The sequence below is a fragment of the Stomoxys calcitrans genome, chromosome 3, assembly GCF_963082655.1.
Source record: "Stomoxys calcitrans chromosome 3, idStoCalc2.1, whole genome shotgun sequence".
Lineage (NCBI taxonomy): Eukaryota > Metazoa > Arthropoda > Insecta > Diptera > Muscidae > Stomoxys > Stomoxys calcitrans.
In genome coordinates, this window is record NC_081554.1 from 192000925 (window position 1) to 192017051 (window position 16127).

Sequence of the window (16127 nt, forward strand, 5' to 3'; positions counted from 1 at the left end):
GATTTGTAAATGCTTCAACCGAAGTTGTCAACCGAAGACGTGGGTAGCCCTTCAGAAATCCCAATATCGACAGCTACCCAGTGCTTAGCTTTGCATTCTTTTTATATAAATTTGACATATTTGTTTATTGCACTTTTACTCATTTTTTATATAATAATATTTATTTTTTTTCTTACTTACTATTTTTTAGGTGTACAAAAATAATATAAGTTTATTGCATTTTTACAAATTTTTCTAATTTCTTTGTTTAAGTACACAAAAAGTAGTTGTTTCCAATAATTAAAATTTTTTTAATTATACCAGATTTTTTTTTATTATTTTTCATTGTAGATTCTTTTACAGGTCCAAGCTCATCAAAGCTGGCTGTGATATGCAATCGAAGTCAATTTTAAGCATTTCACAGCCACTTTGTGAGGCTAAGACAAGCAGATGGATGGATATAGTCACTATAAACGGAGGTGTCGTTTCTTATTATTTGGAATTTGGCGGTAAATTTGGATCCATTCATTGCCACGCACTAAATTTAAAATTCCAAAACAGAATGTATACATTAACATAGACACACACGGCACTACTAGTATTTAAAACATGCTAATAAAATTCTTAACTTGGTTAAGAAGGCACGCGCAACCGCTCACGTACACACACACAATTCACCGAATGGAATTTACACTATTATTTTTTTTTATTTTAGTGTTATCATACATTCACTCACTAACAAACATTGTCGCTATCTAACATTGGACGAAGTAAAAAGTTGCTGATGTTGGTGTAGTTGATGATGATGATTTTTGTAAGAAATGTGACGCTCCTCAAAGCTGACTGTGATATGAATATTAAAAAAGAATTCATGTGGTATAGAACTTTTTTATTTCGAAAAAAGAGAAAACATTTCGCAGCCACTTTGAAGAATGACACAATTCTTTGGAGATGCATTATTCAACCGCTAATACTCTCTATCTCACATACACAAACACACAAGTCCACCTTGGAAGACAGCAATAACTTAAAGAAAACCCCCAAATGGCCAGTGGCCCATGGTAAATTGATAACTTAGTATAAAATTCGCGGAATGCTTGAAATTCCTATAAGTTTTTAATAAGACTTTAAAATTTATACCATCACTACCACGACATCTTGAGTGAAATTTAATTATAAAACAGAGTTGCCAATAGCAACATTTTTGCAACAACCAAAATTTCAAACAAACCAATATGCCGTAGAAGTAAGAAATCTAAATAAATGATTAGCGATGTATCTTTGGACGTTTTTGAGCGTAAAACGTCTCTTTAGAACAAATATTTGAAGATTGCTTGTACGGATAATGGTAGTTATGTAGTTGTACGAATAACGGTAGTTATGCAGTTATATTAATTATTATAACAAAATATGTTTATATTGCTTTATCGATAGACATTGAATAGAACATTGACTAAAGGTGGAGTTACATAACATGCGCACGCATTAAAAATGCAACTCTACACAAATCCCACAAAAACGACGCGCAAAAATTAACGTGTTTTCCAATTTGACAATTGAAATTGCGCGTCATTCTGTGTTGCCATACGTGAAGTACTGCTTTTAGGCGTCAAAGTTAAACATTTTTTAACTTTTGCGCTTTGCTTCTGTGGGGTTTGTTTGCAGAGTTGCATTTTTAATGCGCTTTTAATACGTGCGCATAGTATGTAACTCCACCTTAAGCTCTACGCAGTGCTTAATGAAAACATACCTTATAGTTAAATAGTTCTTATGTTAAATACCTATATTATTATAGGCGTATGTTTATATTCAAATATTAATATAGGTATTATGTTACCTTCGAACAACTAAATTAATCCGACATTTTTTGATGAACCCAAAAACGGCAACACTACAATGGTTTCGGTTTTTTTACCAATACCCACACACCACATAATGGACATTATTATCATTATTAGCTAGCATTTAAAAAAATTGCATGAATCCTCAATTAAGGGGCCAAATATGGCGCACTCTTAGCTTAAATCAAAATCTTCCCAACGACGACAATAATTATAATAAATAACAAACAACATTATGCTGACTGCCGCTGCTGCATTCCCATAATGTCTTTGGTATTGAGATAAGATTGGGTTTTCTGCACTTGAGATTTGTTTTAATAGCAACACAGATTTCGCACAGTTGGGAAGAACGCACTTAAAAATCTAACAGAGAAAGATCATTGAACGTACGTACATAATTTGTATTTCAACGACGTCGAGCGAGCCAACGGAAAGACGGACAGACAGGCGGTCAAAGGTGTTGGGGTCGTTAAACATTTTTATTTATAAAAATGTTGATTTTATTGTTTTCATACGAGTGATTATGCAGCATATTTTATTTCAACGTTGAATTAAAATAAAATATGTTTTGGTGATTGAACATAGATAATATATATATTTATAGTTTATACTATTTATGTCTAGAACTAAACCCAAAGAAAGAAATGATTATATAAAACAAAAAAAAAAATAAAAAAAAATAAAAAAATAAAAAAATCAAAAATAAAAAAATTAAAAAAGAAATAGAAATTAAAAAAAAATTAAAAATTAAAAAAAAAATAAAAATTAAAAAAAAAAATAAAAATTAAAAAAAAAATAAAAACTAAAAAAAAATAAAAATTAAAAAAAAAAATAAAAATTAAAAAAAAAAATAAAAATTAAAAAAAAAAATAAAAATTAAAAAAAAAAATAAAAATTAAAAAAAAAAATAAAAATAAAAAAAAAATAAAATTAAATAAATAAAAATTTAAAAAAAAAATAAAAATTAAAAAAAAAAAAAATTAAAAAAAAAAAATAAAAATTAAAAAAAAAAATAAAAATTAAAAAAAAAAAAATAAAAATTAAAAAAAAAAAAAATAAAAATTAAAAAAAAAAAATAAAAATTAAAAAAAAAAAAATAAAAATTAAAAAAAAAAAATAAAAATTAAAAAAAATAAACATTAAAAAAATATAAAATTAAAAAAAAATAAAAATTAAAAAAAATAAAAATTAAAAAAAAAATAAAAATTAAAAAAAATAAAAATTAAAAAAAATAAAAATTAAAAAAAATAAAAATAAAAATAAAAAAAAATAAAAATTAAAAAAAAAAATTAAAATAAAAAAAAAAAATAAAAATTAAAAAAAAAAATTAAAAAAAAAAATAAAAATTTAGAAAAAAATGTAAAAAATTAGAAAAAAATTAAAAAAAAAATTAAAAAATTAGAAAAAAATTAAAAAAATATTAAAAAAAAAATTAAAAAAAAAAATAAAAAAAAAATAAAAAAAAATAAAAAAATTAAAAAAAAAAAATAAAAAAAAAATAAAAAAAAAATAAAAAAATTAAAAAAAATTAAAAAAAAATAAAAAAAAATTAAAAAAAAAATAAAATAAATGAAATTAAAAATTAAATTAAAAATAAAATTTAATATAAAATTTAATATAAAATTAAATATAAAAATAAATAAAATAAAAATAAATAAAATAAAAATAAGATAAAATTAAAAATAAAATAAAATAAAAAAGTAAAAAAAGAATTAAAAATAAAATAAAATAAAAAAGTAAAATAAAAAAAATAAAATACAAAAAAAAATAAAATAAAAAAAGAATAAAAAAAAAAAATAAAATAAAAAAAGAATAAAAAAAAAAATAAAATAAAAAAAGAATAAAAAAAAAAATAAAATAAAATACAAAAAAAAAAAAACAATAAAAAATAAAGTAAAAAAAATAAAAACAAATAAAAATTTAAAAAAAAAAAATAATATTTATTTTTTCAAGTTTTTTGACTGTTAGGGCGAAGATCATTAAATTTTTACAATTTTTGTCTGTTTCTCTTTCAAGACGAGCTAAATGATCGGAGATGCAAATGGAAAAGGAAAGCCAGAGATAGAAACACACACCAATCACTATGGGACGCGTTTCGTCTTTGGTTAGAAGACTTTTCAACCATATTAGGTGTGATGGCTTCAAGGGCAGTGCGTTGGTATGTTGTATTTGATTCGTATTAATAGCGAACACGCATCTATGATACAATTACCACATTAACAACGCTCGACAAACCTGTCTATTTTCCCAATGAATTTATTTTTGTGTAATGACAGACATTCTTTCTGTAGCAAATTACACTTCTTCCGAACTACACATGATTTTGTGCATCTGTTGGAAGTTGTATTGATAGTTTCGAACGCTAGACAACGCAAAAATTGTAAAAAAATAAAATAAAAAATAAACTAATATAAAAAATAAAAAAAAAAATAAAAAAAAAAAAATAAAAAAAAAATATAAAAAAACACAAAACAAAAATTAAATTAAAGAACAAAATGATAGAACAATCAAAGAACAAATGATAAAACAGTTAAAAAAAAACAAACGATAAACCAATTAAAGAAAAAATGATGAAACAATAAAAGAACAAATCATAAAACAGTTAAAGAAAAAATGTGAATGATTTAAAAAAAAAAATATTTTATAAAGAAAAATAAACTAAAATGTTGTTAAATGCTAATTTTTAAAAGGCTGATGGTATATTTTGGCATATTTGCCCTTAAATGAGAAAACACTCTAAATAACATAATTATGATGTAATTGTTATTGCGAGTTTTATAAAAACAATCCGCAGCGACATTTAATAACAGATATGACAAACTCTCATAACACCAATTAAGGATTAAGGATTTGAAAAAAATATCCTACTTTATTTCTCAACTTGATCTACGATGGTAGCAACCAGAAAGGAAATCTGCAGATTTAAACGTGCTGGCAGACATCTCATCATATACGCCAATTAAAAAAAAACGACTTACCATTAAGTGATAAAGCGAAGAAACAAAGCGCCACAATTCTTGCACAAAAAAAATTTTAAAATCAACTGAGGCATACTTTTTACTCCTCAAAAGATTAAACAATAATTAAAACAAAAAAAAAACGAGACATGTAAATTTGACGCCGAAATCGAAATAAATATCAATAATAAATTTTATTTAAGCGCCACTTGTTTCTAAGAGTAGGGGATCGATCGTATGAACCAACACACATGGGCCCACCGCCGACCTATCCATACCAAAACACACAGAAAATCACCTACAAGATCCTCTCATTGCTCTCCCCGCTCCCCGCCAATGACAATTAACAGAGAGAAAAATCACAGAGACGTCGTCAAATATTACGATTACCATTATAAATGATGCAGATGTGTTGGTGGTCGATCAGCAGATCAGACCGCAGCCATAAATTCACTTGGTGATGATGTGTGAAATGTAACAATAACAAAAATATAACATCTCTTTAATGATGAATTAAAAATGCGAAAAAATTTCGAAATGCCGCGCCAACCGAAAAGCAAATAAAGCAAAGTTCATATACAATTTTAGTCGATATCTCCCTACTTGGCGTCAGTAATACAGACGGCGGCAATTGTTTGCTCTTCGGCGGAGGAGAGGGATGAGATTATTTGCAGCAGCAGTAGCAGCATAAATGTATTCAGAGATGCTCATCATCATACCGCTCTATGCATGCGAAAACGGCAGTAAAGGTGAATAACCAAATAATTAAATTAACATGAAGAGCAGCGAGCGCAAGTAAAACAAAATCCAATCCAGCAAGTAGGTTAATATAATAGTCCTAACGGAAGAACATTTGTAGAAAAACGAAATCAGAGTAAATAAAAACGCGCCTCAAGGTATTTTAACCGTTATTGGCATTGAAAATCATTAATATAAGAAAATGAAAATTTTAAAAATTATGAAATATTAGAAAATGCCCAAAAAAGGTTTTTACAAGTGGCAAAAAACGAAGTATTCAGTAACTCTTCTCATACCATAGACAGTTTGCGGAAGTTCCTACATGTGATAGTCAAAGGCACCATAGTTCCGATTCTTTCAAATAACTACCTTCACGTTCGATGATCTTCAAGCCACCTTGCAATAGAAGAGTTTTCAAAAAAATTCTAACATATGCGGTCAATGCTGGTAAATGTTTTTGCCGGATTTGAATACAGACCTTCTGCTTTGAGAATCACCGCCCTCGGATTTCTGTATGTTTATAACCACATAAATCCCAAACCCCAACGTGTTAAGTGCAGCGTTTACAGTAAATCCCATTTCTTTAAACAAAAATTTTGTATCAATGGAACTAAAACTACAATCCTTACCCTGGTAACAAAACGTTATTGCTTGCATTACATACCCTTTGAATTGTGCAAAGTAAGGCTATAGAGTACGGCGTCCTAAAGATGCATTAATTCCTCTTCTTTTCACCTCAGAAAATGATGTTGAGATTTAAAAAAAATGTTTTCAATATTTTTTTTATCTCTGAAGGTATAACCATTCGAGTGTAATAATTATTGTTGTTGTTGTTATTTAAGTTGTCTTCCAAACTTTGGGGCTCATTAATTTGGGATGCTTCGTTTTTCTTTTCTTTGTGGGTGTAGAAAATCATACGCATAGATTTACTGATGTCCCATAATTGAGTATAACTACTCGTTCAAAGAGGTAATGAGTCACTTAGCCTGACTATAGAGTTGGTGGTAAGTAAATAGCAGTACTGATAGTGAGTGTTGTAGTGAATTTTACTACGGCGCGTAGAGAGCTGTAGACGTCGTATGCCGTTGTGTGTATGGCGAAAGGAAAACCTTCAAAGGCTTAAGATTCTAGTTCTTGTGAATGCATAGATGTTGCTAACAACGATTTCATTGTTGTTGATTTATAGTTGCGGAGCTAGTATTTCTCTGGTTGTTATTGTTGATGTTTTTGTTATTGTGGTTTTGCGTGTTTTGTTATTATGCTTCAAAAAACATTAAGAGTTTTTGCAGCGAGCGAGCTTCCTCCTTCATCTAAACCTATCTATCCTCTCTATGACCTCTCTTTCAGTTTTTGTATCTCTCTCTCTGTTTTCTTTTTCTCACTGGTTGGGGCCAACTGCAACAGAGGAAAACTTTGGCTAAGGTCGTCTTTGCTACGCTTTCAGCCACAGATTGTTTGGTCTGGCTGGTTCTTCTCTCTTACGGCTGCAACTCCTCTCAGCCAAACGGTCGTCGTCTTGGTAGTTGTTTCTCGTTTTTGCGTGAAGTTGTGAATTAAAAACACACCAACGAAAATTAAACGTGAAAAGCTGCAAATAAACAATGAAAGAAGGGAGAAGAAAATACAACATTAAAAACCGAGATGAAAACATTAAAAAAGACCACTAAATAAATATGAAAACATTAAAATGAAAATTACACTGTACCATAAAAAAGGCGACCGCGCAGCTGAATTGCATGGAAAGTAAAGCATGAGCAAAAACAAACCAAGTCTTAACAGGAAAAATAACAAAAAAAAAATCATCATCGACGTCGTCAATACAAACGATGAGGGCCGGCAGACGACGACGACGACGACTATGAGAGCGAGAATGAAATGAAGGAAACCCATAAAAATGCAATTACAACGTATTATAAAGTACTATAACAGTTTGTGGACATAAAATGGAAAAACTTGCACATAAATGCAAGTTACATACTACCTAAACCTCCAGCATAGTAGTAAGCGTAGTTTCGCATAGAAAGAGATTATAATGTGTATGGCAACTTCGGTGGTTACTCTAGTCGCCAAATGTGATAGGTGAGGGTGTTGCAGTAGTAGGAAACCCCAATTCATTGCACAGTCATCTCTATACTGTGTTATGGGAGTGGCATAGAAACTGTTAGAAGCGATTCAATGGAGTAGCCCAAATTGCGGCAGAATGATAAAATCATTAATCATAGGAACAAATAACATATATTTTTAGCATGTGAACGTATATATTTTTAATTATTAAAAAAAAAAATTACAAACAATCGCCGCTACTAATACTTATTTGAAAAAGTCCAAATCTTGATTTTCATTGCAACATGTAACCCTTTATTATGTTTGCAAGCAAAAATGATTGTTTTTTTATTGTTTATCAAACTTGAATGTTAATACAAATAAACCACCCAAACCAAAAGCCTCATAAACAATTCCGACATAGCAAGGAGTGGTAAAACTTACTGCAAGAGACGTGATGAGAAAACACTAAGGCAGCATACATTTCATTCCGTATGTTGAAAAAGTCTCAAAACCCCAAAAGAAGGCAATTTATCGCAATGTTGTTTTTATTGTCAAGAAAATGAAGATAAACCACTAAAACCGATTCCGAAATGACCCAAAAAGAAGAATCACTGAAATACTCCCACACGTCCCTCTTTATACACAATATTGTGCCGCAAGACACCATCTTAAAATGCGTTGGCAACAATGTTGTTTACTGTCATGTGTACTGTTGTGTTGCAACAAAAAATGTTTTAGGGACCGTTGTAAGTTACACTATTAACTACAAGTGTAAAAGAAATGCTCCTTACTTGAAAACACAGTGGTTGTCATGAAAAAGAAAAATAAAAAAATAGAATAAAAATAAAGAAATTAAAAAAAAATTATAAAAATAAAATATATAAAAAAATAAATAAAATATATAAAAAAATAAATAAAATATATAAAAAACTTAATAAAAAAAATAAAATAAATTATATATACAATAAAAAAATTAATAAAAAATAAATAAAATAAATTATATATACAATAAAAAAATTAATAAAAAATAAATTAAATAAATTATATATACAATAAAAAAATTAATAAAAAAAAATAAAAAATACGTAAAAAATATAAATAAAAAATAAATCAATAAAAAAGTAAATAAATGAAAAAAATAAATAAATAAAAAAACAAATTGTAGCAGCACCACTTAACAACGTTATTAGCAATTTATAAATGTTATGTTAAGTTTATGTATGTTAAATGTATTTCACGGCATCAAATTACATTGTTATAAACTGTTATACAAAAACGTAAATAACATCGAGAGAGGCATATCTCACTCCATGTTTAAGCTCTCTATCTCACAAATACAGTGATATGTAACTACATTCGTGTAAGAATGCTCTCAACATCCAAATGATCATCGTTCTGTCGGAACTCTTTTAACTCACCTGTTTAATTGTATGCTCTGTTCTTACTTATATGTTTTGATGTTAGACACGTGATGCATTTTTGTAATAGGCAGATAATTTGTTGTTGTGAAATTCGAAGATGGATTAATATTATGACTCTTGAAAAGCCTATTTAAATGAGAACAACGTTGGTAAAATTGTCATTCCTTCACCAACTCTTTTTTAATAAAGACAAAGAGGAAAATTGAACTGTGTATCATTTTTGGAAGGCACTGATATAAAAAAAAACAACTATTACCTAAAAATAAAATAAAATTGAGTATACAGCCATAAGAAGACCTGGTGTCTATTGTGGCATATACCAATCGAAGAACTGTACTGGCGAGCTGCCTTGCAAGTTCTCGAATAAAAATAAAAAATTATTATAAAAAATAAAACAAAATTCAAACATCTTTAAGGTGATTTGCCCTCACCTTACAAAATAAATAAAAAAATAAATAAATAAAAAAATAAATAAATAAAAAAATAAATAAATGAAAAAAAAATAAATGAAAAAAATAAATGATAAAAATAAATAAAAAATGAAAAAATGAGAAAATGAAAAATTAAATAAAAACAAAATAAAATTAACAAAAAAACAAAAATAATAAAAAAACAAAATAAAATTAACAAAAAAACAAAAATAATAAAAAAACAAAATAAGAGAAAAACAAAATAAATAAAAAATAAAATAAATAAAAAATAAAATAAATAAAAACAAAATAAATAAAAAACAAAATAAATAAAATACAAAATAAATAAAAAACAAAAAAAAAACAAAAAAAAAAACAAAATAAATAAAAAATAAAATTAATAAAAAACAAAATAAATAACAAAATAAATAAAAAAAACAGATAAAAACAAAATAAATAAAAAACAAAATAAATAAAAAACGGAAAATAAAAAACAAAATAAATAAAAAACATAATAAATAAAAAACAAAATAAATGAAAAAATTACTTATTTTAAAACAACCTAAAAGATAAGAAATAAGAAAAAACAATAACCGTAAAGAAAAAAATTAAAGAAATATATAAAAAAAAATTATAAGAAAATAAATTTAAAACATATGTATACAAAAGTTATTTGGAAAATTTTTAAAAAAATGATTAGGAAATATTATTAAAAAAATGTATAAAAACATATTTTTTAAAATATTGAATAAAGAAATCAAATAATTAATGTCAATGTCAAATTAAAATAAAATAAAATAAAATAAATTAATAAACCAAAAAAGAAATCTTTCGGCTGACGTCGTCTTGCCGTTTTAAGGCGTAGTCAGTCGTTGCTAGAAGTAGTCACTCGAAATATTGAAATACAGATAAAAAACCAAGAAATATTTGTTGTTGACCTACAGCCGGACCAATATTACAATTCTCTTAAAAAATATAAAAAAGTATATAAAAAAAAAAAAAAAAATATATATATATATATATATATATATATTTATATATATATATATATATATATATATATATATATATATATATATATATATATATATATATATATATATATATATATATATATATATATATATATATATATATATATATATATATATATATATATATATATATATATATATATTTTTATATATATATATATATATATTTATGTATATATATATATATTTATATATATATATACATATATTTATATATATATATATATATTTATATATATATATATATATTTATATATATATATATATTTATATATATATATATATATATATATTTATATATATATATATATATATATATATATTAAGAAAAAAAAATTAGGAAAAAAAAAATTAAATTAATAAAAAATAAATAAAAAAATTAATAAAAAAAATTAATAAAAAAAATAATAAAAAATTTAATAAAAAATAAATAAAAAAATATATAAAAATAATTTAAAAAAAGAAATAAAAAATAATTAAAAACACAAATAAAAAAATATATAAAAACACAAATAAAAAAATAAATAAAAACATAAATAAAAAAATAAATAAAAACACAAATAAAAAAAATAAATAAAAACACAAATGAAAACACAAATAAAAAAATAAATAAAAAAATATATATAAAGTCCTCAAGCTCGCTCAAATTTCAACAAAAAGCGGTCACTCTCTTTAGTAAAGAAAACCCAATACACAGCTAAACACCAACAGACGAAAAAACGTTAGCTAAATGGCTTAGATGGAAGGAATGCCGTCCGAGACGTGCTTTACTTGCTGCTGCTGCCGTTTGCTGTTGGTTGTGGCATAAAATATTCCAAGAATTCGAAACCAGAAAATATTCTTATAGTATCTGAAAAAAAACTAAACCTTCGCAACCAAGTAACGTACAATGAACTAAAAACAATTTGGCCGGGTGACAGACGAACGGACCAGGCAAAGGAAAATGTTCTGCTGAGCCTTTGGCAAGAGAGACAACATAGACGACAACAAAGTTGAGATAAACATTTTTATTTATTTAAAGAAGGCAACAACCCACCAAGTCCAGGCCAACAATATCTAAGCTGGAAGCAATTGATGTTGAACCCCGCCATCGTCACCATCATACAAAAGCGAATATGCTGAGAGAACCGGTTGGACACACAACATAAACAAAAACGTGAAAATCGCGCGCGCATTTTGGCTTATGATGGAGATTATGTGTATGGCCAAAAACAACTACAACAGCAAACAATTTCCAAACAACAATGTCTAACGTACGTACGACGTATACTGGAGGAACCAGTGGTGATGCTGGCCAGTGATGATGAGGCTTGTTTGACTTCGATGATGCTGCAAAGGTATTTTAACAATTTGCTATCTACGGTAGTGGAATATGGATAATTTTGGCTTTGTTGTCGTTGTCATTGTGAGCATTGCGGGTACTGCTAAAACGTTGCACAGTGGCAAAGATAGAAAAAAAAACATGAAAATAAGTTAGAGACAACCAAATGGATATAGATAAACCATTGACTCTTTTAAGAGGAACCAAGTACAAAGATTAGAAATAAACGAAGAAAATTAAGAGAAGAGAGAATATCAAGAGAAACTGTGTATGATCAACGAATATGATTTAGCTTTTTTTTCGATCGATTGTAGACATTTTATTTACTTTTAAACTAAATTAGAACCCTTGTATTCCCATCTGGAAAATCATGTTACACGGATGGGTCAAAGCTACAGAACAAAGTGAGTCTGGGGGTCTACATTGAGAACCCAGGGATTGAGATCTGTTTTAGACTTGCTGACCATAATACAGTCCTACAGACGGAAATCCGGGCGATCACGGAATGCGTGAGGTGGTGTGGTGCTAACGCGAGGACGTCGATTGTGGACATCTTAACGAACAGTAGAATGGCCATAACAGCAACAACAACAAGGATGGTAGGATCACGAACAATCTTGTAATGTAAGGAAAATAATGCTTCTGAGGATGGCACAATCCGCATCGTTTGGATGCCGGGCCATAACGGAGTAAGGTTGAATGAAAGGGCAGACTATTTGGCGGTCGGCAGAATGACGAAAATCCTATGGAGAGATCCGGATTGTGAGAAGACGTGGCTATTACCGAAAGGAAGCAAACAGGAGGTCAGTAAAGCTTTCGGTATCATAACAGGACACATAGGACTACTAGCTCACTTATGCAAAATCGGTGCGCCAAATGATAGCATGTGGAGAAGTTGATGAGACGTTGGACCATTTTCTATGTCTCCTTCCTATGTCATTGCCCTGCTTTCGTGGCTAACAGATACCGGCACTTAGGTGGGGACACAATATCAGACATCCCGGCACGGGATAGCTGTGAGCACCACACAGGCTGGAACAGTGAGGTGTTCATTGCTGTCACGAGAAGCTTAGCTGCGAGCTACCGGACGAAGTAGCTGCAACGGTAGTCGCGGACAATCAGCGGTATCGAGCAGAGAGTCTCAGTGAGAGGCCGGGCGGCTCCGGCTCTTGCACAAATACTGAGTGCCTATGATGCTCGATATGAAAGGCGAGTTATTGACGCCTTTAAATAACCAATGGCCACACTATTCCCGCGGCAATCCGTCCATTGGACCATTCCATTGGCATTGACGAGGATCGCCACCTCCAACCAGACATAAACCAACTAAGGGACGCGGAATTCCTGACTTAAATTCTCATTTTCGAGGTTACTTTTTAGTATTTAGAACGCTCAACAAGCCGATTGCTGGCTCAGATTGTTGTTGTTGTTCTAGCAGTGTATTGAACACTGAGACGGCAGCCCTTACCAATGAAAGTCTCCATCGGGTCAATCCGGTACGTACAACCGGTTGCCATGGGATTAGCTGGCTTAGGTGTATGTCCATAGTGGCATGGTCGGATGGTAGTCAGTAACATTATCTACCTCGGCACCGTCGTAACCGAAATGAATGACACCAGTTTTAAAGATAGAGCGAAGAATAATACTGGCAAACAGATGCTACTTTGGATTAAGTAAGCAGTTTAGAAACAAGGCCACCTCTCGTGTTGTTATATGGTTCTGAGGCATGGGTACTTGTGAAAGGAGATGAGGCAGTGCTTGGAGTATTTGAGAGAAAGATTCTTCGTAAAATATATGAACCAGTTTACGTTAATGGAGAATATAAAGAATATTGGAGAATATGACGTATGACCTACGAGCTGTATGACGACGATAGCATAGTTACACTCATGAAAATACAACGGCTGCGTTGGCTAGGTCATGTTGTCAAAATGGATAAAGAAGCTCCAACAAAAAAATCTTTTGAAGGCAAACACGGTGGCACACAGAAACCGGGAAGACCAAAGATCAAGTGGTGGGAGACACCACAAAACTTGGTATCAGAGATTTTAGATCGAGGATTAGATTTTAGATCGAAGCCCTTGCAACGCTTGGAACAAATGTTCTGTCATAGCCAATTAAAGTAAGTAAGAATCGCTATCTATTCGTTCTGGTTTATGAGCGTTTCATTTATGGCCGCATCGACTATTCGATGATGGTACAACCTGTTCCTATTTTCTATCGTCTAAAACCTCATAGCCGCGAGTGTCGCCTCGTATATTATCTGTATATCTATGGGCCTGTTGTTCAAAATCGTCTCTTGCGCCCAAGTCTTAGTGGTTCTTATAGCACCATTTTGTGCAAAACAAAACATGTCCATTGGACCTGTTGTAATGCATGAACGATCAATTCCTCTCCATTTCTATCCGCAATACTACAACTTTGGGTTTTCGTTACCATACACAGTGACCAACACTTCAGTTTACAAATCACCCCCAGGTATTTGGTTGTATCCTCGGTTTGGTCTATCTTCGTCTTCCTAGTTGAAAGGAAGTACTCTGTTTTATCAAGGAAAATGTTGTAAACACTTCTTGAAGAGGAAAAAGTTCCATATCTTCATTATAGGCCAAAGTTGACTTATCCCTCTATACTGAAAGTGGAAACCTGTATATCAGTGTGATTTGTCTCAAATAATTTAAGCGTTGCGTAGACTTTTGTTAAGAATTCACAAACAAAACAAAACTTAAAAAATGTTTAATGAAATTTTGTTCAGTGTAGTGTCCTCATTTCTGGTGATCATCTCTTCATGCATTTGTAATTTTTATTCCAAACTTCTCTTACAGTTTCTTCGACTTTAGTTTTACGAGCATAGGCCCAAAATAGGCGTCATCGTCTAGCAAGTATGGTATCTGCCTGCCTCTCTTTCTGTCCGTCCACACTGCAGTTATCTATTTCTTGGTGTGATGCGGAATGTGGATTTCGGATATGTTGGCCATAAAAAGTATGCGCACTATAAAAATATCCAATAGGAATTTTTCGTTCTTAACGGTTTTCTTACTCTCCATACACAGAGTTTAGGAAAGAGAGGCGGACGGCAGTGGTGGTGATGGTAAGGATGCTGAGTAATAAGACGTTTGGCTGGAATAATATTTGTTTTAATAATTCCAGCCATATAATATAAAGAAAATGGTTGAAATTCTTTGAAAGTTGCAGCAGACAAGAAGCAAAACCTGATAGGATGGCTATAACAACAAAAGCTGGTATGGCTGCAACAATAAAGCTTAAAACGGATGATAAGGTGTTGATATTATTATGAGTATAATGCGAGAAGAAAATTGGAAGTTAGCAAGAGATCAGCCAAATTGCTGGGTCCGAATCCTAGCGATAACCGTATTTTTTCGGCGTTGGTTATACCCTATCGTAAGCTGGCTACATTTGTGAGTCAGAGATCAACTATGTGAAACTTCTCTACGAAGAAGTTTCGCACAGTGTTAGGCCGTGCGGGGTTGGCTAGAGAGAGAGTGAATTTATGATTGAGCTAAAATTTTATGTGCACAGAACACATGCATATGAAGACACTATATTTGACCGTTTCTAGTTTCCATCTACAAAATGTTAAAGAAAATTTGCAATTAAAAACAAAAAAAAAACTGTTGCAAAAATGTAACGAAAATTTTTTAAAACACAACATAAAAACGATATTTTTGGGAATATTTTTGTAAAAAAAAAACTCATTTCAATGTAATTTTATAAAAAATTAAACTTTGATAAAATTTTCTACGAAAATCAAAACACTTCAGCAGCGGTTAACCAATGCTAATGAATTGAAAAACTTACCAAAAAGTAAAAGAAATTTTCTTTTGCGAAAAATGCACACTTCGTATTTATAGAATGGAAAACGTGAAAGAACTACCCGACTTAAACAATTCGAATCAAGGGTAAAACACATACTGGTGATAAATCAAAACAAACGCGACTTAAAAATAAACATTTTCAATGGAACTAAACGAGTTGGTTTCGAAATGTATCGAAATTTTTTCCATTTTTATGACATTTCTTTCAAATTCCAAAATTTACACAAAATGCTTTATTTATAAATTTTACTATTTTTCATTTGTATAAAAACTTGTATATTTTTTGTTTTTAAAAACGTATGACGTAAACGTATTTTGAAAGTCACAAAAGTACCTCACCTAAACTCTACCAAACACGACACAAACGCCAACTAAATCCATGGTTAAATCATAAACACATCTCAACCGCTGCAATACCAGTACCAACAACTTCAATTCATGGCACAGCCCACATACAATAAGAGGAGCAGATTCGGTCAGCAGCAACATGGGCGGCAGAGGCTGATTGCAGAATTCTTAAAACAAAACATCAAGGCTAAAGAAGAAA

The 16127-nt window shown here is 29.7% G+C and overlaps 1 protein-coding gene across 4 annotated transcripts in view; it reads right to left on the reverse strand.

The window, feature by feature from the left end:
• The window catches only part of LOC106080480 (protein spitz), a 60894-nt gene that overhangs the window by 12052 nt on the left and 32715 nt on the right, over window positions 1-16127 (reverse strand). For 2 of the 4 annotated variants that reach the window (XM_013241852.2, XM_059364602.1), the window contains 2 exons: window positions 15564-16115; window positions 6180-7103 (listed from right to left, as the gene is read on the reverse strand). The gene's annotated coding sequence lies outside the window, so the exon portion shown is untranslated. Of the gene's footprint in view, window positions 1-6144; window positions 7104-15563; window positions 16116-16127 lie in introns of all 4 variants that reach the window. The other 2 variants (XM_013241851.2, XM_013241850.2) reach the window with 2 other exon arrangements.